Raw genomic sequence first — 26,106 nt, forward strand, 5'->3', positions numbered from 1 at the left:
TGCTTTTTTCTCTGGGGTCAAATGTTCATTTTGGCAGAATGCTTGGAAGGGTGTGCTCCAAAATGATTTTGGTTGTTTCTGTCTGGGTGGTGGAATTATAAATGATGTTATTTTCTTCATTGTATTTAACCTCTGTTTTCTAACATTTTACTAAATGAAATGATTTTGTTATTAAAACCAAATCAAAACAATTAAGTTTTCAAAAATTGTTTAATTTTAACAAAAATATAGACTACAATGATGAAGCCTATCAATCAGGCTTATGCATTCCAAGCAGTACACACTATGTCTCTTTTAACTAGAAATAAACTTGATTGGAATGGCTGAAGTAGGTGATGGGACAACAGAAAAGGTGGGGGACATGTGGAGAGGCAGAGGCCACTGTCATGCTGCTGGAACAGTCTTGGGACATTGTGGCTACTGGAAGCGCCCTAACACTGTAGCTAGGGCCCCCTCCCACTATGCGTTTGCTGCCTGGTACCTTGAGTGACTCCTTCAGGGTGGGAGTCATCCAAAGTGAGCCTTGGCTGTGGGCCTGGGCCTTGGTCTCCCACGAGCAGGGACAGACCTCATCTCCATTTCAGGATGCTTTATGCTTTATTACCATCTGCTTACAACTAAGGGATGAGAAAAATAATGATGGTCTAGTTATTTTGATAGCCACCTATTAGGAAATTGGACGAGGCAAGCAGTGCCTTTAAAGGGAACCTGCTTTGACTTCATTTTTAAGTTAATTGCCACTAGTTAGAATCCCAAAGAATATTGCTTTGCTGTTGTTTACCCAGCACAATTCAGCTATTGCTTAGAACCTCTTGTCATTTGTCTGGTTGGGGGAATAGTTACTGACAGAGGGGTTGATCTAGCTATGTGCCTTGCCTTTAACTCTGGGTTATTTTGCTCAGAAGCTATGTCAAACTGAATAATACTGTAGCTTTTTTAACGCTTTTATTGTCAGAATGTACCGCTGTTGTTATTGGCTGTTAACATTTAAATGCTTTTCCTTAAATCAGTCCAAGACTTTAAAGTTTGTAATGAATATAATACCAAGCGGTCAAAATAGAAGTATCTTGGTCAGTTGTTCTTGGTGTGCTTTCTTAAGTTCTTCAGGTGTAACTTGCAGCCTTAATACAGCACCTGCGGGTCTCACATCTGGCATAGACACCACCTGTGACAACTCTTTACTTCAGTAAAGGAAGTCTAGTTTTTAAACATAGATGAAGGTTACAGCAAAAGTTTGTGGCCACTTTTAAGTCAGTTTGCATTTTTCTAGTCAGAAGTTGAGTGAGATTTAAGTAGTATAGTTAGAGTTCCTTTCAGAGATGAAAACTATTTTTGGGCCCTAAGATAATTCATCAATTCAGATGGTTCGCTCCTCAGAATGCTTAGTTGTTTTAGCAAGGGAGATTTATTTGAGGAAGAATATTTGCACAGTCCTAATAGATGGATTATCAAGATTAGAACATTTAAATGATCCAAGTAAAAGTATAAGTATGCTTTCCAGGATGTGTTGAGCAGATTGCATGGTTTAGTAGATCTTTTATTAGTAGACTGGCAATAAGGAGTTGGAATATGTAGGATGTTATGACAAATAATATTTGTTAGATTTTTATACTCCTTTACGTTTTAGAATTAAAAACTATATTAGCAGCCTACAGAATGGCATTTCAGAAAGTTACAAATGTGATCAAATGCATACAATAATTTGTTTTTGTTTTTTCTGAGAGTTGCTGCTGTTGCTGAATTGTCTTGGGTTTCTGGTAGTCTCTTAGAAAAGCTGATGGTGCATGGCATTCTGGTGACTGTCCCGTCAGGCCCAGGACCCATCTTAGCACAAAGCTGACTTCATGGTATCACCTACTATAATTTAAAGTGAATCTTGAAACAATTGTCTATCTCATCAGAGACATTATGCCCCCAAACTGCTGTTTGATTCTATCTCTACATGTGTGGAGGTGGTACATTTGGTGGTTTTCATTTATTTATAGTTTCTTAATAAAAACTTGAAGTGATTCATCTTAATTGCTTAAATTTGGTATTTTACACCTGGTACCCATAAAATCTTTTCTTGGCTCCTGTTGTTTAAGTGTTCTGGTTTGCTCTCATCTCCTTCCCTTCTCTCTGCAACCAACCTACAGATCATTATTGTAAGCAGTGTCATATTAGGCTTATGTGTCAAAAATTTTGGATTTATAATTTTGGACCTGTTGTTTACTAGCCATGGAGGCTGGATCTCTTATACTGTCCTAAAATACTCATGTATAAAATGGAAGTAAAGCGTGCTTTCCCTCTTATAGTAACACTGTATAATAATGATACTGTTTTTTAATGAATTAGCCACCTGTAAATTATAATGCACACCATTATTTTATTTACCACTAAGAAAGACAATCCACTGCCTATTAAACTATGAAACACCATTGATTGCAAGATGCATCCTGCTATTAGAAATTATACATGTGAAAAGTATACATATTAGAATATATGAAATAAGTTATATGTGAAAGCTCCATTGTCCATATTGCTGTCAGAGTGATATGTTAAGAACCACAAATCTTGTAATATCATTTCCCTGCTTGAAATTTCTCAATGACTTCCCATAGCCTGAGAATAAAATCCAAACCCTTAACATGATGAACAAGGACTAGAATAATCTGGACCAAAGTGAGGTCTCTGGACCAGCAACATCATCACCACCTGGAAACATTTAAAGAATGCCACTTCTCAGACTCTACCTTATTCCATGGGATCAGAAACTTGGGGATGGATCCCAAGAGTCGGTGCTTTAACAAGCTCTTTGGGATATTATGATACACAGCAAATTTGAGTCACTGATCTAGGTAAGACCTATTTTATCCCTCCTCCACCCGGTGCATATAGAAGTTAATACAGAGGTACTGTGATTACTGGAATATAAGGTGAGCACTCTCCTCCCTAAGCAGTCATCCACCGGAGAAAAGCATGTAAATATCTTTCATCTTAGAGGCAGCTATTTCAATGGCTTTATTTTGAATAGCCAAGAATTCTTTGTGATTACATATTGTAAATTAACATGATTTTCCATCAGTGTTTAGTTTCAGATATTTTCAGAATTCACTAGTGGAAGTAATAAGAAAGGCAAAGGCATTTTAACTCCAATTTTGTAATTATGTTTACCAGATTGTGTGTGCGTGTAAAACCAGTGCATGTAAAATCGAATGGAAAAACTGACTTAATAAATAGTTCTTTTGCACTGGGGATAGGTAACAGTTCCAGTTGCAGTATCATGTATACTTAAATAAAAACGATAACTTATCTCAAACAACCTAGAAATAAAGATGATATATTTTAGAAAACTGACTTTAGACTAAAGAAGTGACTTTACTGATGAGTACAGTGTAAAAAGATGCGCGTGAGTCATTTTTTTTAAAAACATATTTTATTGATATTTTACAGAGAGGAAGGGAGAGGGATAGAGAGCTAGAAACATCGATGAGAGAGAAACATCGATCAGCTGCCTCCTGCACACCCCCCACTGGGGATGTGCCCGCAACCCAGGTACATGCCCTTGACCGGAATCGAACCCGGGACCCCTCAGTCCGCAGGCCGACGCTCTATCCACTGAGCCAAACTGGTTTTGGCAACGCGTGAATCATTTGAATAAACTTTTTTCATGAGGTGGAGAATAACAGTCTTTCTAAATAATATTCGATAGCATGCATTTAAATATGTACTTACATTGAAAATTAAATATTATAGCCCAGCCAGCATGGCTCAAAGGTTGAGCATCAACTTATGAACTAGAAGATCACAGTTTGAGTTTCAGTCAGGGCACATACCCAGGTTGCAGGCTCGATCTCCAGTGTGGGACTTGCAGGAGGCAGTCAGTCAATGATTCTCTCTCATCATTTATGTTTCTCTCCCTCCCTCTTCCTTTCTGAAATCAATAAGAACGTATCTATCTATCTATCTACAAGCCTAAGTGACCGAATGACCGGTGCACTGACCACCAGGTGGAAGACATTCAATGCAGGAGCTGCCCCCTGGTGGTTAATGCGCTCCCACAGCCAACCTCCCACAGCCAGCCAACCTCCTGTGGTCCCTCCCCCTGGTCCGCTGCCCGATTGGGACTGGGCGAGAAGGCCCTGATTGCCTGCCAGGCCGAGGGACCCCACCTGTGAATGAATTCGTGCACCGGGCCTCTAGTAGCTATATAAAGAGAAAATTATAACTAAACATTTGACTGTCTCATCTCTATACCTAAAAGTTCACCAATTGTTAGATAATATTTGTAGTTTCCAAAAACTTCATTGTCATCTCTGTCTTTTTTTCTCCTTGTGAGGTTCTTGTGTTCTGTGAAACTATCATTACCATCTTCTCCCCAGGCCTGCCAGGCCTGTTGTCTTTCCCACTTTTTATTTCTGCCTCCTAAAGCACCTGGTGCATACTACATCAGTGCACCTCTTTTCATTGCTTTGGTGCTTATTTCTAATAGCATGTAAGTTATTTTAAGTCTCTTTAAGATAATGCATAACTAAATGTAATCAGCGTGGGCTTTGTAGACAGCCTTGTTTTAAAGGGTGACTTATCTATTATTTAGTTTTCTAACCTGAGGAAAGTTACTTAATCTTAGTCTCCAGAAATTTAAGATAATTATTAGTTTGTAGTTTATATTATGTATTGAATGAAGTGACATATAGTAAGCATCAATAAAACTTATTATTCAATCTTGTCTCAGCACATTATAGGGATCCAGATATATTTCTTAAGTGAGATAGAGGGATTTTTCTTTAATTTGACCCCGTTATCTCTAGATGGGTCAAAAAGCAGTAGTAATACCAGGTGTACAGGTTAATAATGCGGATTTTTTTCAATAGATGTAGTTACATATATGTTGATATATATGTGATTTGATATGTATGCTGTTTTGTTGTATTGACAAGTTTCAAAACTTCATATGTCAAATTTTCTGAAGATGTTAACATCATAGATATTTTTACGATTAAAAATGTCGAATTTTGTGCCAAAGAAAGTATTTGTGGGAAGTTTTAATTCATTACTTTATATTGAAGAAAAGTGCTGCTGAAAGTTATTGTATACTTGGGGAAGCTTATGGTGAACATGCTGCATCTCAAGATACTTGGTTTAAACGCTTTAAAAGTGATGATTTTGATGTGAAAGACAAAGAACGTCCAGGTCAACCGAAAAAGTTTGAAGACCAACAATTACAAGCATTATTGGATGAAGATGCATGTCAAACTCAAAAACAACTTGCAGAAAGATTAAACGTTGCTCAGTAAACAATTTCCGATCGTTTACAAGCAATGGGAAGGATTTTAAAGGAAGGAAAATGGGTGCCACATAAACTGAAAGAAAGACAAATGGAAAACCGAAAAGTCACCAGTAAAATGTTGCTTCAACGGCACGAAAGAAAGTCTTTTTTTTTTTTTTTTTTTGGAGCTTTCTGGAGAATTTACTGACCAGCAGGGGCGGGGGTCACAGTGAGGCGCCGACCAGGGATGCCCTGGGCAGGGTGGCCGCACTCGCCACAGCGGGGCTCAGGGGCCTTATTGCTGCTGGGCTGGGGCCTCCCTCAGACCCGGCTCCCCACCCCCAACTGGGGCCCGCGGACGCACACGCCCCATGCACATGCTCCCGTGTGCAGACGTGGGTGCGGCCGGGGTCCGGCCCCCTTCCCAGCCCAGACCCTTTCCCGGCCTCCCCTCCGCCAGGACGGAGAGAAGGACACAGCCGGCTCTAAGTAACAGACGTGGTCCTCGGCCAGGCGCAGGGCGTGGGGCCCCAGGCGCCCGCACCCTGCCTGGCCCTGGAGACCGGGGTCCTGCCCCCAGACCGGCCCCACCCCGACCCCTTTATAAAAAGAAGAGACAGCACCTTCCGCTGGACACACCCGGCGGCCGGGGCGCCCTGGCTCAGGCGGCCGTCCAGTCCTGTTCGTGGGCACGTGGCCAGCGGCCCCCAGAGTCCTGCGCGCGGCCTAAAGGTGCCGCGGGCTCGGGTGGCCGTTGTGGTAGAGTTTCTGCTTCACGTGCACCATGTTCCCGGCCGCCTCCTCGAAGGGCCGGTGCGGCCGCCGGCCCAGCTCCCGCAGGTTGCACAGCTTGGGCAGCCAGGTCCACGAGCCATCTGGTGGGTGTCAAGAAAGTCTTTTTTGCATCGAATTGTGACTGGCGATGAAAAGTGGATTTATTTTGAGAATTCCAAATGCACAAAATCATGGGTTGATCCAGGTCAACCATCAACATCGACTGCAAGACCAAATCGCTTCGGAAAGAAGACAATGCTCTGCGTTTGGTGGGATCAGGAAGGTGTACTATGAGCTTCTAATACCAGGTGAAACCGTTAATACTGATTGCTACTGACAACAAATAATCAATTTGAACCATGCTTTGATCATGAACAGAATGTGCCAGAAGACACGGCAAAGTAATTTTGCTTCATGATAACGCACCATCACACACTTCAAAACCATTTAAAGACACGTTAAAAGATCTTGCCTGGGAAGTATTAACCCACCCACTGTATTCACCAGACCTTGCTCCTTCAGATTACCACTTGTTCCGATCCATGGCACACGCACTTTCTGAGCAGCACTTCAAAAACATACGAAGAAATGGAAAATTGGGTCTCTGAATGATTTGCCTCAAAACAAAAGTTCTATTGGGACGGTATCCACAAATTACCTGAAAGATGGGGGAAATGTGTAGCCAGTGATGGACATTACTTTGAATAAAGCACTGTTGATGTTTCTCTTGAAATTATCGTGTTTTCTTTGATTACAAAATCCACATTATTAACCGGTACACTTGGCAGTCCTAGCCGGTTTGGCTCAGTGGGTAGAACGTCAGCCTGCAGACCAAAGGGTCCCAGGTTTGATTCTGGTCAAGAGCCTGCCTGTACCTAGGTTGCATGCCCCTCCCTCGCCCGGGCCCTGGTCGGGGCTCTTGCAGGAGACAAGCAATTGATGTGTTTCACTCACGTTGATATCTCTTCTCTCTCTAAAAATCAATAGAAAAATACCCTTGGGTGAGGATTTAAAAAAAAAAAAAAGCAATAGTAATCCATAGATGAATATTAGCATATGTTTCAAAATCTTACTAATATATTTGCATTGCTTCAAATAATATTTGTTTAATTCTAACCTTCAAAAAAATCACCCATAATTTCACACGCAGATTTGTATGTTTTGTAGTCTTTTCCTTTTCTTTTTTCTTTTTATATAACTGAGTTTATCTTATTTTTACTGGAATAGAAAAGTGTTAATGTGAATCTTTTTAAATAGGGACCTAAATTTCACATCAGTACAGAAAAGTGTTTAACTGGGCCATTTCTTGAAATAAAAATAATTATACATTGTTAAAATTAATTTTATCTTACCAGTATGTTGAACAAAATTTGTCATTGTTGCATCTGTAATACAGTTGATAAAATGAACAAAGAATATCCCATTCCCACCTCCCAATATATTTTCCACTTCATATATTAATCATATATTAATTTTATAGGAATTAGTAAGAGAGCCTTATTTTTGTAAAGGTAGTTGAGAGCTTCATCTCTTTTTCCAGTGATCTGCCTAAATCTTTAACATACAAGTTGTGTTCTTTGGAAGGTCTCTTAATGCATTATGTTTGTTGATCTTGTCTTCTGTAGTTGTTAGTTGGTCTTCTAGGTTCTTGTCAGTAGCTTTGCCGGTTTTTAAAGTAAAAATCTATTTTATATCAACATGAAATCTTACATATTTTTAATTTTATAGAATTGTATCTGCATTTTGTTGTCAAGTGCTTAATTTTAGTGAAAGACTAATTAATTGATCTATGCCTCTATTAAACATGTTTTTTGTTGTTGTTTTTTTCCAAGTAGAGAAAGATACTTGAATAGGATTTAGTTTTATGACTGCTCAGTTCATTCATGAATATTTTTGTGTTACTTATTTCCTTTTTGCAACCTCATGACGTCAGAGACTTGATTACAAGTATTTGAATAATCTTTTACATTCAGTTTTTTATATTGCCTTTTGCTTTAATGTTGTACTTCAAACTTTAAAATTAATTAAAAAATAAATCTTATTTTTAAATGAATTTGAGAAAGTTGGATTCATACGATCTTATAATATGTTTTGTTACTATAAACAATGATTTTGATAGTTGTAAACGTTTTTAAATTAATTTTTTAAATCCTCACTTCAAGATATGTTTATTTACTTTTATTTTAAGAGAGAGAGAGAGAAGCATAGATGTGAGAGAGAAACATCAATTGGTTGCCTCTCTTGTGTCCCAACTGGGGACCAAACCTGAAACCTAGGTATGTGTCCTGAATGGGAATTGACCCTGCAAGCTTTCCGGGCATGGGATGTCACTCCAACCACCTGAGCCACACCAGCCAGGGCTGTTGTATATGTATTCTTTTAACGGGAAAACGTTTGGATTGTTTTCCATGGGTAAATTCCTACGGATGGCAACGTAGGACCTTTTTTAAGTTTTTTGTTTTTTTTTAAGAACCAAAATAAATTTATTGACAAAATTTCTTACTTGACCAGTGAAGAACCAAGAAAAAATATACCAAGAAACAATCACCTATGACACCACAAATAGTTTTTAAGCCAGTTCATACACAACCAGAGCAGCTCCTGATAATTAGGCTAAAAAAATAAAAAAGTCCTTCTGCATGACCTTCAATTGAATAAGAACATACCTCTAACCACAGGGATCTGTATAAGTAGCATCATGGTACTTGTAGACTCAGCTGAGTCACAGTTTCAGAGTGTTACTCCCTTCCTACCTTACATAGATGTTTCACAATGTTTCTGATTCTTTTGTTGGATTCTTTTTCTTTTTTTCCTCCTTTGTTGGTTTTCTCTTTTTCTCCTTTGTTGGCTCTTTTCTCTTCTTTGTCTTGAATACTGGTGTAAACTACTTTGTTATGGCCTTCCCGGTTCAGAGCAATTTCAATGACAAAAAATTGTATTCTGGGGGCTCTTTAGCTGATACTGATTTTAGTTCTTTTGGGTCCAATATATTTGTTCTGAGTTTCTCAAAATTTTTCCGAAATTCAGAATAGGTTTGGTCATCCACTTTGGTGAGTTTCAGGAACTGTGGGTCAACTGATGAAATTAGCTTGTAGTAGACTTCAGCACGTGCCATTGCTCTCACGGCCCACGCCATCTCAGTATCAGGGCCATTGTCATAAGACTCAGCTGGGAGAGAAAGAGCATGTGCCACTGATACCAGTTCCCCAGAAACCGGCTTTTCAGTTCCACCAGTCCCCTCCATGTTGCAGCTAACAAAGTGCCCATTTTTAAGGTTTTTGATACGTATTTCCCAGTTATTTTATCGCTTTACATTTATCAACAGCAGGAACATGCCCCCTTCAGTACACCTTTATCTATATGTGTGGTTGTTTTTAAAATTGGAAAAAATGTGAAAGGTAAATTAAGGGCATTTCCCTTTTATGGGGGGAAAATTCACTTCATGTAAACCTGTGCTCCTATAGTCATTGTGCTTGAGAGTGCCAAGTCAGTCCTTCTCAAAACACATGGTTTTGTCATTTCCTGTTCCCCATTTACTGTTACTTGCTACTTCCATGGATTTCAGGGGTAATACTTTTTTTAAATGAAAGAAAAAATATTTCTTTACTTGGCCTCTTAGAACTGCTTTGTATCAGTACAGGACATTGCATTTTCTGTATAACTGCATACAATAAAGTATACTATAGTTACTTAAATTTTACCTTCTCTCCTCCACCAAATGCACAACACGGGCTAGGGTACTGCATTACTATATTTTTAGTGCCTTTAATAATTTTACCCCATTGATGGAAAAACCATGGAACAATAACGTACATCAAAATTTTAAAGTTTGTCCTTAACAATATGTTCTGTACTTAAAAAGAACTGTTTGGAGTTCAACTAATGGGAATAAAGGTTCTAGATAAAAAATTTTCCTTTAACTAGTAAAGGAGTTTTTGCTATGTGGTGTGTAGTGTTTGTTTTGGCAGCAAGTGAGGTGAGGATATGAAAATGAATTCAAAGGAAGGGATGGGTAAGGGGGGGTGGGGTAAGGAGAATTAATTGTAACTTAAGGCTTATTAACACTTTTATCAAATGTTTCTTTTATTTTCCTTGATATAATTCTGGTTCTCCCAGTTGCCAGGTATAGATCAAATGGGCTTCAGTGTTCTTTTTCATAAAATGGAGGATAATAATAATAATAATATCAAACCATAGAGCTGTAAGGAGGATCAAATGCGTGAACTTATGTAAAGTGATCAGGCCAATGCCTAGCAGTTTGATCTCTGTTGTTATGATTACACTTAATACTTTGAAAATAAACTTAGTTTGGTGCAACCAACTTGTCTGTTTTTTCCTTTGATTGCCTGAGCTTTGGGTGTCAGATTTAGTAAAATCATGAAACTGCCAAGACCAATGTTATAAAGCTTTTTCCATGTTTTCTACTAGGTTTTATAGTTTCATGTCTTACATTTCAATCTTTACTTCATTTTTAGTTGATTTTTTGTAAGAGTTGATATAGGGTTCAATTTTATCCCTTTGCAAGTGGATAGCCAGTTTTCCCAATTCTATTTTTTGAAGAGTCTGTCCTTTATTTTATAATAACGTAACTTCTGTTTTATTATTATTTTTCTATTGGTGGTTTGGCCACAGGAGTTTATGTTTTTTCTAGTACCTGCCTGAAATAGAAAGTGGAGAAATAAGTGAACATGGTTATTTCCTTGCAGATTTCTATGAATTTAATGATTGCTAGATAGATAGGTCAATTGTTTGAGGACTCCTGAGGGCACAGTAAAGTGAACCTGAATGGGAGATGAAGAACATCTGTGATGTGTAATGGGTGCTGAGTTGTGAGAAGAAATCTGGATTTTGAGGCACAGTTAATTTGGTTTTGGAATTTGTAGGAATAGTTGCAATGTTGAAAGAGAAAAATTTTGAACATTGTGAAGGGACCATAGGATCTTTGGGGGTTGTTGAGAAATCAAGAGGATGAGTCTTGTTTCAAATTCATAATGAAGTCTTTCCATAAACCATTTATATTTTATGTATGAACTTGGAGCCCAAAGGAGGAAAAAGAGGAAAGAAAAAAGGACTGTAGATCGCTAATGGCTGTTCAACCAGTAAAACTCATCAAACTCACACTGAAATTTTTAATTGTGTATAGTGCTATAATCTGTAAACCTGGTGTCTTTGTATCTTGAAATTTCCCTGGATGAGGTTGTAAAGTTTATAGGGATGCTTTTCTTTGGGCACTCTGAAGGGAGAACTACTGAGGTATCACCCTCTAATTCAGGGACTTGGATTTTTGGAAATATAAGCCCCTATCCCCTGATAAAGCTTTGGGATAGTGCCCAGTCAAGCTTGGGCTCAAATCCTTCTTGATTCTCTCTCTCTCTCTCAGAGAGTATATACTTAGAAGTGGAATTGCAGGGTCACATGGTAATTTTTATTTTTAAACTTTTGTAGAAACTTCAATATTGTTTTCCCAAGTGGCTGCACCCTTTTACATTCCCAACCACAATGTAAGAGATTTCCAGTTTCTCCACATCCTTGCCAACACTTTCTTATTATCTTTCATTATTATTGTTATTACTAGAGGCCTGGTGCACAAAATTCATGCATTGGGGATAGGAAGGGGGGGTTCCCTCAGCCTGGCCTTTGCCCTCTCCCAGTCTGGACCTCTCATTCCTTACTGCTCGTTGCTCCTTACCGCCCAAGCCTGCTGCTCCCTAGTGTTGCCGTGGAGGCGGAAGAGGCTGTCGCCACTGCCGCTGAGCTCGCCAGCCATGAACCCGGCTTCAGGTTGAGTGGCGCTACCCCTGTGGGAGTGCACAGACCACCGGGGGGCAGCTTCTGTGTTGAGCGTCTGCCCCCTGGTGGTCAGTGTGCATCATAGTGACCGGTCGTTCTTGTTGTTCCGCCGTAATGGTTGCTTAAGCTTTTATTATATAGAGAGATACCTATCCTATTAGGTATCATACTTTAGAGTGGCGTTGAGGGGGGAGTCTGGTGGCTGCATCTGCTTGAGAGGTGGCAGCTGATTGGGAAGCCCTGCCACACTCCATCCAGGAGAGGACACAGATGGGACAGACTCTTGACTTCAAATATGAGTCTTAAATAGAAAGTTACTGCAGCATATGATCCTGACTACTGGTTGGCAGGTCTCTGTAGCTTGGTTTTAATTAAAAAGCAGTTTTCTCTTCAAAGGTAGAACAAAGAAAGCTGCTAAGATTGTCTTAATAAAGTACAGTTGGTTCTCTGTATCCATGGGTTCCACATCTTCGGATTCAACCAACTGCTGATCAAAAATACTTGGGAAGCCCTAGCTGGTTTGGCTCAGTGCATAGAGCGTCGGCCTGCGGACTGAAGGGTCACGGGCTCGATTCCAGTCAAGGGCATGTACCTTGGTTGCAGGTTCCTCCCCAGAGCCCCTGCCCTGGTCGGAGTTCGTGCAGGAGGCAACCAGTCCATGTGTCTCTCTCACACCAATGTTTCTCTCCGTCTTTCCCTCTCTCTCTTCCACTCTTCCTAAAAATTAATGGAAAAATATCCCCCGGTGAGGATTAACAACAACAACAACAACAACAACAACAACAACACCACCACCACCACCAACAACAACAATAATAATAACAATAATAAAACAAAAATACTCAATCAAGTTATATTGTTATATGACTTATGTAGTTCTGTCTACAATGATTGTGTCTGTACTGAACATATACATACTATTGTTCTTGTCATTCCCTAAAAAAATACAGTATAACAACTCTTTACATAGCATTTACATCATGAAGGTATTAGAAATAATTTGAAGTATATGAGAGGATGTGCATAGGTTATATGCAAATACTACACCATCTATAATAATAAAAGCGTAATATGCTAGTTAGACAGGACGACCTTCCAGACGAAGCCGGGGTTGCGAGGGAAGCCCAGGTCCTGGGTGCCAGAGGGAAACCAGTGCCGGCAGCTGGGGGAAGGAAGGCCTACTCTTGCATGAATTTTGTGCATCGGGCTTCTAGTTTTATATAATGGACTTGAGCATCTGGGGATTTCGGTATCTGTGGGGTCCTGGAACCCATCCCTCTCAGATACTAGATACCTAAGGACTCCGTTCCTATTTGAATAGTAATGGAAGTACTTGAAATGATGATGATAGAGAATTGAATTTGCCTCATAACACAATTTTTAAATGTTGGCAGCACCTTTAGATGTACCATTAGGTATTGGTTGTTGTTTTTTCCTTTTATGAGTTAGCTTTCTCAAAAATTACAGTGATTTTTAAAGTAATACCATCATTTCCTAGGTCTATAATTTAAACTTCTTTTTTAGTTGCAGCTGGTTTCAGGAAACCAGCTTTGCGTTTATTCTTTTATTACTTTGTTGTCCTCCTTTTCACATGAAAGAAATTTGATAAAACCCAAAGTTGACAATTCCAACTGACACCATCAGTTGGAATTGTCAACTTTGGGTTTTATCAAATTTCTTTCATAAACATAAATTATTTTCTTTAAGAACATGCTGGACATGCAACTGCTAGTGGAATGAAAACCTAATTTGCTTCTCTATATCCGTCTTTATATGTTGGAGCTGTTGCTTAAAAATCTTGAAAGAGGGAACATGTTAGTAGTCATTAATGCAAACAAGCATGGATGTCCTGTGTTTCATCTTTGGAGATTCTGTCCCCTTATTTCTAAATCAGTATAGTGCCCAGCACAATGCATGGCACATAGTTGGTTTCTAATAAATATTTGTTGAGTGAAAGTACTTTACCAACATATTGAATATTTGAATCCTTTACAGTTTTTAGTACTTATGAATGTCAGTTACTACTTTGTGAAGATAAAACATCACTCTTAGAAGAGATTTTTGTACATTTAATTTAATTTATTTATTTCTATTGAATTTTGCAAAGAGAGCGAGAGAGAGAAACATCAATGTGAGAGCGAAACATCAGCTGGCTTCCTCCTGCATACCCCTTATCAGGGATCGAGCCCCACAACCGGGGCATGTGCCCTGACCAGGAATGGGACCAACAACCTTTCAGTGCGCAGGACAACGCCCAAACAACTGACCTGCACCAGCCAGGGCTTAGAAGCATATTTTTACATAGAATAAGAAAACAGACATGTTTCTCTGTGTGCAGGATTAAATTAAGTGGTTTGGAATGCTCCTTAAAGCAGTTTATGTGATGGCATGAGCTTTGTTTGTGTTGAAACCTTCACTCACCAGGCACTTTTATAAAATACTGGTGGGATTTCCAGAAAAAGCTTTTTGCTTTTTAAAATTCACATATATGCTCTGGCCAGTGGTCATCAGTGGTTAGAGCACTGAAGAATCAAAGGTTTGATTCCCGGTCAAGGGCACATACCTGGGTTTCAGGTTTGATTCCTGCCCCAGTCCAGATGCATTCAGGTGGCAACCAATCGATGTATCTCTCTCACATCGATGTCTCTCTCTCTTCACCCCTCCCTCCTTCCTTTTCTCCCTTCCACTTTCTCTAAATATCAGTGGGAAAAAAATTTAGGTGAGGATTAACAACAACAGCAACAAAAATTCAAAAAATATTTCACTTATACATTATCCAGAATTATAAGGTAAATAATTTTATTGTTTGACATTTAATTTATTTTTAAAAATTAAGGTTAGAAAAGGATTTAGTGACTCTGCCTTTAAAATAAGAAAGTAATTTCATATACAGGAGGGACAAAAGTAGGTTTATAGTTATACAAATAATACAATAATTAGTAAATAATAATACAAGAATAAACTTTCGTATATACTCACAACTGTAAACCTACTTTTGCCCTCTCTTGTATTTAAATTAAAGAAAATAGTTAAATGTTTGAATGTTAGCTGTCTTCTTTATGTTACAGATTAAATATCTGTTTAGCAGGAACTAAGTTTTCCAGAGTTCTTTTGTTCTTCATTTCAACTATCTAAAACATAGGCAGGAGTAAGAATACAGAGTTTTGAAGTTTTGTAGTGTGCAAGGCACCAAACCAGGAATTAGGTGGTGTGGAGGAGATGGTAAAGCCTGTAGGTGGGAGAGGAGAATGTGTATGCTGTTAGTCAAAATGCACAGGGACTTCAGGAAGTGCTGTAGCATATCTGTGGAGAACAGACACTTCAGAGGGACAAAGAGTATAATTTGGCGAGATAAGAGTAAGGAGGCATGGCTTTTATGAGGCAGAAGAGCAAGGTTGAGCTGAGATGGGAGATAAATTCAGGCAGGGTGGTATAGCAGGGAAGCATTGAAGGACAGGCTTCAGTTCTGTATTCTGCCTGGGTTATGAAATGTGGACGGAGAGCCTGTGACCGGCCAGCACGTTAGAAGCCTCTTCAGAAGAAGCTTTTTCATTTTTGCTGATGTTACAGAAGGATCTGGAAGGCGATGGCAAAGATTAGCTGTTGTAGTTTATTTATTGTTTTAAACTGAAGAGATTCACAGATTTTTTTTTCTTTTGGAATTACTGCCTTTGAGCCTATTCTGGGCAGGTGGAGTTAGGTTGTAAAGTCACCTTTTCTGGATTGAGAGGCCCTGGGCTGCCAGGTGCCCTGGGCGGTCTCTGTGTAGTCAGTGGTATGCCCACCACTTTATCCTATACCTGGGTTATTTTCCCCAAAGGATAATTGCATCAATATTGAAAATCTCTTCTATGTCATTTGTGCCTTTAAAAATTAAAGTTTTTATTTGAATAAATGTGAAAGCATTTAGATAGTCTGGCTCATAGCAAGAACTAGAGTTGAACTGGCTTTTCCCCCAGTGCAGTTATAAATTTCCCTGTTCTGATTTCAGATTCATTCCAACAAAATACTCCATGAGGTTAGGGGTTAATCAATCTTGTTCATGATGAAACAAACACAAAACTGTGTAAGAGGTAGCAGCAAGGTTATAGTTGCACACAAGTGCAAATATTTTGGAAATGTGTGTGTGTGTTTTTTTTAATATATTTCTTTATTGATTTCAAAGAGGAAGGGAGGAGAGAGAGATAGAAACATCAATGATGAGAGAGAATTATTGATGGGCCGCCTCCTGCACACCCCCTACTGGGGACCGAGCCCGCAACCCAGGCATGTGCCCCCGGCCAGAATCGAACCCGGGACCCTTCAGTCTGCAGGCCGACGCTCTATCCACTGAGCCAAGCCGGCCAGGGTTGGAAGTGTGTTTTAAAATTCAGTTATTATTGATTCAATTCAGTACTTACACCAGCATGCTCTTTTTAAAAAATGTACCCAGTGATGGGAAACTTACAAGGGACATGTGGAATAACAGGGTTTAAAGAGTTAGCAATACCCAGAATAGTTACTGAAGTAGGTAACTAAGAAAATAGTCATTTTTAAGCTTTTAATTTTGCTGTTAAAAAACTACTGTCTGCTGTATCTTGGTTGCGGGCACATCCCCAGTAGGGAGTGTGCAGGAGGCAGCTGATCGCTGTTTCTAACTCTCTATCTCTCTCCCTTCCTCTCTGTAAAAAATCAATAAAATATATTAAAAAAACAACAACTACTGTCTGCTTACTTTGTCTTCAGTTATTGTTTGATCAAATCTTTAGATTTTAAATTTCATACTTAACTCATTATAGTGAATTTATTAATTTTATAGCAAGGTATTAGTAAACTTAGGAATCACAGTAAAGAAAGGATTCTCTTTGTTGTTGGGATGTTCCTAGTAGAGAGCGTGCAAGAAACCATCTTAAGCAGTTAAACTACTAATAAAGGGTAACTGGCACAGATTTTTGTATAGCAAACTGGCAAGATGTTGGCTTTTAAAAACAAACTTCACCTGAGGAAATGCTTATTGACTTTTATCTTTTTAAGAAAGGGAATGGGGAAAGGGAGAAAGCAAGTGGGGATCGAAACCTCAAACTTTTGCTGTTCTGGACAATGCTCCTACCAACTGAGCCACTGGCCAGGGCTTATGTTTGGTTTTTAAATGTGTATAATCTTTGACTTGCTAATTTATTCCTGTGTCCCAAGAAAATAATTTGTAAAATACAGGCAAAGTTGTGTGACAGAAAATGTTTTTCATAATATTATATGCACTCTCCCAAGACTGAAAAAGAATGGTTAATTTTGGTAGTTCTGTGTGATGAAGTCATCTTTGTCTATTAAAATGATACTTAGAACCTGGTCAGCGTGGCTCAGTGGTTGAGCATTGACTTTTGAACCAGGAGGTCACAGTTCTATTCAAGGTCAGGGCACATGCCTGGGTTGTGAGCTCGATCCCCAGTAGGGAGTGTGCAGGTGGCAGCTGATCATTGATTCTCTCTTATTATTGATGTTTTTACCTCTCTCTCCCTCTCCAAAATCCATAAAATATATTTAAAAATTATAAAATGATACTTAGTTCTTTATCTCAAATTATGTAAGATATACCTGGGTAAAAATTGGGAGTAAACACATGGAGATAAAATGATATGTCTCTGGACACTAGGACTGTAAGCAATTAGTTTTTTTTTTTTAAATGTACAACTTCTTTTAACTGTCCTTTATTTTTATTATATACTAGAGGCCCGGCACACAAAATTTGTATGCGGGTTACGGTCCCTAGGCCTCGCCTGCGATCAGGGCCATCTTCCCTGGCTGCCCTCAGCTGGCCGTGACTCCCACCACCACCCACCCCTGGTTCCCCGTTCACCATCAGGCAATCTGAGCCTGCCGGCCAGGGAAACAGACCAAAAGGTGGTCAGTGCGCCTCATAGTGACTGGTTGAGCGGTCATTCTGGTCGTTCTGCCATTAGGGTCAATTTGCATATTACCCTTTTATTATATAGGAATTTATTGATTTCAGAGAGGAAGGGAGAGGGAGAGAGAAATAGAAACATCAATGATGAGAGCGAATTATTGATTGGCTGCTTTCTATACCCCCCACACTGGAGATCGAGCCCACAATCTGGGCATGTGCCCTGACTGGGAATCGAACCATAACCTCCTGGTTCATAGGTTGATGCTCAACCACTGAGCGACACGGGCTGGGCTTGCCTGACTTTTAAATGAGGTATTATATGGAATAATAATAGTATATATTTAATAGTATATACCTAGTATAAGATGTATTATCTAATAATACATAATTCTGTGGTTTCTTAAATCTCTTTCCATGATTTGGAGTAATATGCTAATTTACTGAAAGTTTCCATGTACCTTACTTGGTCTCACTCTTCATCAAAACTGTTTCTCATCTCAGTACCTTACTGTACCCTCTGTGTCTCATGTCTCCAAAATGTCCAGTTTTCACCTCAGGGAAGATGCATTCTGGCTGCACTGGGGGTCGGGTGTGTGGAGAGACAGCCATGGCTCCATCCAGATGATCTCTGTGTGTTCAGCAGCATCCCCATCCCCACCCCTGACACCTCCCCAACCTTTGGCTGTGCTGCTGAGGCTCTGGAGTTCCAGGGTGGACAGTTTCTGGCCAGTGTCTTATTTCTGTGATCACTGAGCTGCTTTTGTTCTTCCTAGTTGTTGTCTCCTCCATTCACTTTGTTTTATAAACATAGTTGAATTTCTTGTTCCTTGATTTTAACTTTCCAATCATCTTTGAAGTAGCTAACTGAAACAGACTGTGATTAGTATAATAACTTTTTAAAAGAAACATACATTTATTAATGTGGAGATCTTAATCCTGAAATCTTTTGGAGCTTTAGAAGTTCTAATTTGTATCTGCGTTTCTTTGCCTTTGTCTATTGTATCTGCTTTTCTTAGTTATATTTGAATCATAACCACACATTTGCATATTTCTGGATGTCTTCTTTTAGAGCTGGTAATGACTCCCTTCTTACAGCCTTGATTCTTAACCATGGGTGTGTATCAATCTCCTAGTGCCATGTGCCCAAGCTACATTCCAGACCTACTGAGTCAGAATCTCATGTTGTTGTTAAAAAAAAAAAAAGCTTCTATATGATTATAATATATAGTCCTTTTTAAGAACTGTTGTGTCATGGCTTCTAAAATAAATTAAATTTTCCATGGCATTTTGTATCCTGCCAGAAACAAATTCCAAATTTTTCATTCAAGGGTGTCCAAATCTGGTCCCAACCTTTTTTCCCTGGCATTTCTGCCAATATTCTCCTGATCTACCTTGTATAGGTCAGCACCACTGGACAAGCCCTTTCCAGCTGCCATGCCTGTGCTCATTCATGCAGTTCCTCTTGCTTCAAAAGCCCTTTCCCAGATAGAACTTTTTCTTACTCATAGATTAACCTCAGTTGTCCCTTTCTCTAAGCAAGCATTTCTTGGAACTCAATTAGTCAGAGAGAACATTCCCGCCTTTCTGCGTATTTTTTTCTTGTCATTGTATCCCGTGGACTTATAACAGTGCCAGAAACTGTATACCTGTAATAAGTGTTGAGTTAATTAAGGAAGTAATGTTTTCAAGCTACTGTCTGCCTTGTTTTCTATCATTTGCATACCTCTCTGATCTAATCTGTTGGACCCCTGGTTCCATGAATGAAGACCCATATTTTACTCATTTTAGCAATTAAAATAGTGTTTGGTAAATACTTCTTGAACAATTAAGTGAGGTGTCATCTCTGTACTTGGGTACTGAAGCAGAATTTGGAACTGTAGGGTAGAATCATAAAATTTATGACACAAAGGAAGGAGAGAATGTCAGTCTCTGAGTTCTCTTGTACAGAAATTGGTGGGATACTCAGGCTGGTAGATTACTTTGGTCCCTGGCCCTGCCAGAGAGATGGACTTGGTGTTTCAGGACAGTCTTAAGTTGGCAGATAAACTTGCTCTGACAGTATTGTGTCATCTGTGAATGAAAGAGTAATTTACAGTATTGTGTTTCATGGGTGCTAGTCTCAGCACCAACATAGGCTTTGAATTTCTCTTCCACCTTTGGTAAGGCTCTTTTTATGCTCTGTTCTAAAGCTTTTGTTTTATCACCTGTTCAGTACTGCCCTTGAAAGGCAGTATGTGGTTTAAAACTAGGCCATAAAGATCAGGACTGAATTTTTCATGTGTTATTATATTATCAATGACTTGAGGAGGGGTTTGCAGGGTTTTATATTTAACAGTTAAAAGTATTGGACCTTAACCAATTGGAGTATGATGACAGCATGTATTAAGAACAACTCACAGGGGAAAACTCACTAGTGGCTATAATGGTCTTTTTTTTGAGTTAGATTTATTAACTTATAATTTACATAAATAAAAATTCACCAATTTTAAGTATACAATTCCATGAGTTGTGACTACACATACCTGGTGTAACCACAATCACAAGGTAACATTTGATCAGCACCCAAAGTTCCCTTATAGTCAGTACCCTCCGCCCACTCCTTAGCACCTGGCAACTATTGATCATTCCATCACTGTAGTTTTGCCGTTTTTTCCTTTTAAAGTTTTTATTTGTTTTAGAGAGAGAGGAAGGGAGGGGGTGGGAAAGACAGAGAAAGAAACATCAATGAGAGCGAGAAATATCGATTCATTGCCTCCCATATGCACCCTGATCGGGGACCGAACCCGAAACCTGGGTATGTGCTCTGACTGGGAATTGAACTGGTGACCTTTCTTTTTTTTTTTTTTTTTTTTTTTAAATATATTTTATTGATTTTTTACAGAGAGGAAGGAAGAGTGATAGATAGTCAGAAACATCGATGAGAGAGAAACATCGATCAGCTGCCTCCTGCACACCTCCCACTGGGGATGTGCCCGCAACCAAGCCACATGCCCTTGACTGGAATCGAACCTGGGACCCTTCATTCCGCAGGCTGACGCTCTATCCACTGAGCCAAACGGGTTTTGGCTGAACTGGTGACCTTTCTGTGCACAGGATGATGCTCAACCCACTGAGCCACACCAGCCAGGGCAGCTTTGCCTTTTTTAAATGGACACATACACTGTGTAGACATTTGTGTTTGACTTCTTTTACTTAGCACAATGCTTTTGCCTTCATTCATATTGTATTTATTATTTGTTTTCTTGTTATTGTTGAATAGTTAATACATTGTTTAACTACAGTTTATCCTTTACCATCATTTTTTTGGAGAGCTTGAAACTGGCACATTGTCTAAAGACTTTTTTGACACCTAATATGTGAGCTCTACATGATCATGATTTTTCTTGTTTTAAAAGCTTGTTAAAGTCAAATAGAAATTACTCTTAAGGACTTGTATGTAATGGTTATAGTGGTTACACGTGCATGTAGAGTCATTCCTCAGTATCGGGGGATTGGTTCCAGGACCACATGGATACCAAAATCTGAGGATGCTCAAATTTCTTATATGTAAAACTAGAGGCCAGGTGCATGAAATTTGTGCACGGGGCGGCGGGGGGGGGGGGGGTGAGGGGTGAGGGTGTGGGCGTGGGTGTGGGTCCCTCAGCCCAGCCTGCGCCCTCTTGCAGTCCAAGACCCCTCGCTCTTTACTGCCCGCCTGCTCGCTGCTCCTTACCATTCGGCTCGCTGTTCCTTACCATTCGGCTCGCTGTTCCTTAGCGCTGCCGCGGAGGTGGGAATGGCTTTCGCCACCACCACTGCGCTCGCCAGCTGTGAGCTCGGCTTCTGGCTGAGTGGTGCTCCCACAGGGGGAGCGCACTGACAACCAAGGGGGCAGCTCCTGCGTTTTTCGTCTGCCCCCTGGTGGTCAGTGCGCATCATAGTGACTGGTCGTTCTGCCTTTCTGTCGATTTACATATTAGGGTTTTATTATGTAGGATAGGATGGTATAGAACAGTGGTCGGCAAACTGCGCTTGTGAGCCACGGTTTGCTGCTCTGTTGACTAATGAGTTTGCCGACCACTGACCTAGACTCTTGATTCCAATAATTACAGGCTGTTGTTGTTCCTTGTGATTAAGCCCCTATCCCAGTGGTCGGCGAACTCATTAGTCAACAGAGCAGCAAACCGCGGCTCGTGCGCCGCATGTGGCTTGCGAGCCGCAGTTTGCCGACCACTGGTATAGAACAATGCATATAATAGTAATGTTTCTGAAAGCATAGGCTTTGGACTCCTGCATCAGAATCTCCTGGTGTGCTTATCAAACATGCAGATTCTGGGCCTTCTCTCAGGCTTAGTGAATCGCACTCTATGATTGGAGAAGTCTGAAGTTAGATACAAGCCCCACAGAGGAGTCCTCTCATGTCAATGGGTGTGCTTCCTAAATGTTTCTTTTTCAAACTCACCTACATTGTCTGCCATCTACCACCTACCCTCCTCTCTCCACTGAGTACTAGTACAGCAGCAGATTTAGTCCCATGGGAATGTTGGGTCTCAAAAGTATTTCACTGCTTCCAATTGCTATCTAGTAGGGCAAGCTTCCTTCTGGCTCTCCACTCTCTAGGTTGTGTGAGTTTGAACATGTTATTTACCCCTGTTCCTCATTATCCTCATCTGTGAAAACGGGGTCAACAATAGCACTTATCTCACAGTTGTTTGAGGAGTTAAGTGAGTTAATATGAGTAGACTGCTCAGAATAGTACTTATATTGAAGAGTTTGCTTTTACAAATATTGTTATTTTAAGTAGTGTATTTATTGCCAGCTGGAGCTACTCATGCAGTGTTTGTTCTGATTTACTTATGTTGACCAGTTTGTTATGAATCACCATTTTCTCTTATAATTTAGACCTTCCTAATAATTTTCTGTCTTCCTGAAATACAGAAGTTTATAAAGAAACATTTATTAAAAAGTTTATAAGAAATTCAGAAGAAGTCTGTGAATGGTAAACTTAAGTTTTTGTTGGTTTTAAAGTATTTTTATTTGCTTAATGTATATGTATTTTCCTTAGCCAGATATATAGCTGAGAGTATCAGTTATAGGTCCTCAGTTCTATAATGATTTTAAGCTCCAATTGTTCGACTTTCATTGTTTCTTTTGAGAGGTCCAGTGACAGTGTAATTGTCATTCTTGTATAGAAAAATCTGGTTGTTCTCTCCCCCCCCCCCCCCCCATTTTTTCTATTTACTTTGGAGTTCTTCAGTTTTACTGTAGTGAGTATTTCTCTTTATCTGGCATATTTCATGTTCTCAGAATTTGAGACACATGTTTTTCATCAATTCTGGGCAGTTCTTGGCTATAGTAAATCTCATTCTCTACTTCAGTCCTCAATCTTTTTTTTTTTTTCTTCATATTTTTAACTCTGTCCTTCTGTGCTGCATCCTAGATGATTTCTTCAGATCCATCTTACAGTCTTTTATTTGTTGTCTAATCAACACATTTCAAGTCTTTTTATTCTTGCTCAGGCTTTAATTTTCATTTCTATCAAAATTATCATACTTATTTTATAGTCTATATTTCATAATTCTAGTACCTTTATTGACTGCCTACCACATGCACATCACACTCTTGGAGTTTTACTAGAGGCCCAAAGAAGTTGTCACTGGCTGGAGTTTTCATGGATTTTTAACCGATATTTTTGCTGCTTATTAATTCCTCTGGACTTGCTCAGAAGGTGAAGTTTCCTTGTTTATTTGGTGATATGAAAAAACATGGTTAAATCACATTTGCCTGCTCTCAATTGCTTAGATTCCCAAGGAGCTCGATTGAGAGTGTATTTCTCCTAAGAGGGTTTGCTTTTACTTCTTCCAGGATCTGTGGGATGGAAGTGGCCCAGAAACACATAAATTAATTTCTTGGCTTGGGGGCGGGGGGAGCAGTTCTCATTATTATATGTAAAACCATAATAAATTCAAATGCTAACTCTGCTTGAGGGGAAGCTTGAGTTAGAAAATTATTAGGGCAGATTTCCCCTTCTTCTCCATCTGAAGTACAAGTCTGACTCCCTGGTTGGCCCTGGGTGTCTGGTGCCTTAGTCGAGCCTGTCCTTGGACACCAGTTCACTTACTTGGACTCTAACCTGCTCTCATCTTACTCTTGAGCTCACCCTCATTGGGATTGGATTTGGTGCTTCCAGAACCTTTCTCATTTCCTTAGAAAATGTTTTCCTAATGGGAGCCACCAATCTCTGAAAATGGCCACTCTTAAAAGAATAATACTAATGTGTTTCAGCTTCTTTGAAAAACTATGTACACAAGTCATATAATAAGGTGGGCATTAGTGCTAATTGAAACAACAATCTCAAGAAAATGAAGCTGTTTAAAATTTAAGAATATGGCCTTAGCTGGTTTGGCTCAGTGGATAGAGTGTCGGCCTGCAGACCAAAGGGTCCCGGGTTCGATTCTGGTCAAGGGCATGTACCTCCGTTGCAGGCTCCTCCCGGCCCAAGCTCTGATCAGGGTTCGTGCAGGAGGCAACCAATTGATGTGTTTCTCTCACATCAATGTTTCTCTTTGTCTTTCCTCTCTCTTCCACTCTCCCTAAAAATTAATGGGAAAATATCCTGGGTGAGGATTAACAACAACAAAAACAATCAATTAAAAAATAAAATAAAATTTAAGAATATGGATGAATGAAATTTGAAAGCTTTAAAGAGGCAGAATATGTTGCAGAGGACTAATAAATCTTCAGGTGACCAAAACTCTGTGCCAGCAATTACAAGTTTTGTTAAGGTGGGAACAGTTTTGTTGTGTAACATCCTTTGTGTGAAACCCTAGTTCACAAGAAATTCTTTGAAGACTGGGCTTAACTTTGGGCTTGTCAAAAAAAGACCTCGTTAGAACAAGTAATACATCATTAGAGAAATATTAAGCAATCTACTTTCTTGTTAAGTTTTTAAAAATCTATGTCAGATATACTTTTCTTCAAAGATGATTAACAGCAGTACCACCCATGTTGTCATATTGCCTTATGGGAAATAGGTGATAATGAACAATAGAGATCCTTGTGAAACTTAAATTTCTTAGCTAAAATAGGTGGGTTTAGAAACAGAGGGGTTGGGCCAAAACCGGTTTGGCTCAGTGGATAGAGCGTCGGCCTGCGGACTCAAGGGTCCCAGGTTCGATTCCGGTCAAGGGCATGTACCTTGGTTGCGGGCACATCCCCAGTAGGAGGTGTGCAAGAGGCAGCTGATCGATGTTTCTCTCTCATCGATGTTTCTAACTCTCTATCTCTCTCCCTTCCTTTCTGTAAAAAATCAATAAAATATATTAAAAAAAAAAAAAAAAAAAGAAACAGAGGGGTTGGGAGTTAGGACTGATGTTGACGCTCACAGATGGCCAGAGAGAGCCAGAGGTCTGGCCGTATTATGTGTGATCTATTAGGGTGTACTCATTAGTCATAACTGGAGCCCTGAGGAAACAGATTCATTGTAACCACACCAGGATGGAAAGGTGAGGATTAACCTTTATTGTGCCTACCATGTGCACATCATACTCTTGAGTTTTACTAGAAGCCCAAAGAAGTTGTCACTGGCTGGAGTTTTCATGGATTTTTAAGCGACGGAACTAGTATTCAAACCTAACTCATAGCCTTTCTACTAGAAATTTGCATGTTGTTTGTATTTTGACTTTTATTCTAGCTCTCTAGTCCCAGAAATAGAGTTAGGTGTGTCTTGTTATATCCTAGGCCAGTGATTTTCAACCAGTGTGCCCCAAGAATTTTTAAAAAGATTCGGTACCTGACTGTTTAATGAGGGGCACTGACCTCTTTTTCCCTTAGATTGTCATACCAAAAAATGACAATAGCCCTAGCCCGTTTGGCTCAGTGGTTGGAGTGTTGGCCCTCAGACTGAAGGGTCGTGGGTTCGATTCCTGCGACCCTTCAGTGTGTGGGTGTGTGTGGGAGGCAACCAATCAATGTGTCTCTCACATTGATGTTTCTCTCTCTCTCTCTCTCTGTCTCTCTGTCTCTCTGTCTCTCTGTCTCTCTCTCTCTCTCTCTCTCTCTCTCTCTCTCTCTCTCTCTGTCTCTCTGTCTCTCTGTCTCTCTGTCTCTCTCTCCTTCCCTTCTGCTCTCTAAAAGTCAATGGGAAAAAAATATCCCTGGGTGAATATTAACAAAACAAAAGAAAACAAAACAAAAAGACAACAGCTAACAGAACAGTAGGTGCCCAGTGTGAATGAATCAAAAAGTATATCTAATTTTTTGTCAGATCAGCAAAAATTATATTTTTTGGTCTGCTGCAGAATTTTAGTAGTTTGTTTGCCATTAGATGAAAAAAAATTGAAAATTGCGGTCCTAGACAGTTTACTTCGTTGTTCTTTAGTAAATTCTCCCTAGGTGCTGTGGGAGATGGGGGTTGAGGGGTTATAGATAGGAG

The 26,106-nt window shown here is 39.7% G+C and overlaps 1 protein-coding gene and 1 pseudogene across 8 annotated transcripts in view; one reads left to right on the top strand and one right to left on the bottom strand.

Annotated features, from left to right (window-relative positions):
- The window catches only part of SRPK2 (SRSF protein kinase 2), a 243,735-nt gene that overhangs the window by 119,212 nt on the left and 98,417 nt on the right, over window positions 1-26,106 (top strand). The window lies entirely within an intron of this gene.
- On the bottom strand, window positions 5,975-9,266 carry LOC308245968 (annotated as a pseudogene). The gene is made up of 2 exons: window positions 8,781-9,266; window positions 5,975-6,123 (listed from the first exon to the last, which is right to left on the bottom strand). The product of its transcript is annotated as an uncharacterized misc_RNA (transcript).

The sequence above is a fragment of the Plecotus auritus genome, assembly GCF_963455305.1.
Source record: "Plecotus auritus genome assembly, chromosome: 4".
NCBI lineage: Eukaryota > Metazoa > Chordata > Mammalia > Chiroptera > Vespertilionidae > Plecotus > Plecotus auritus.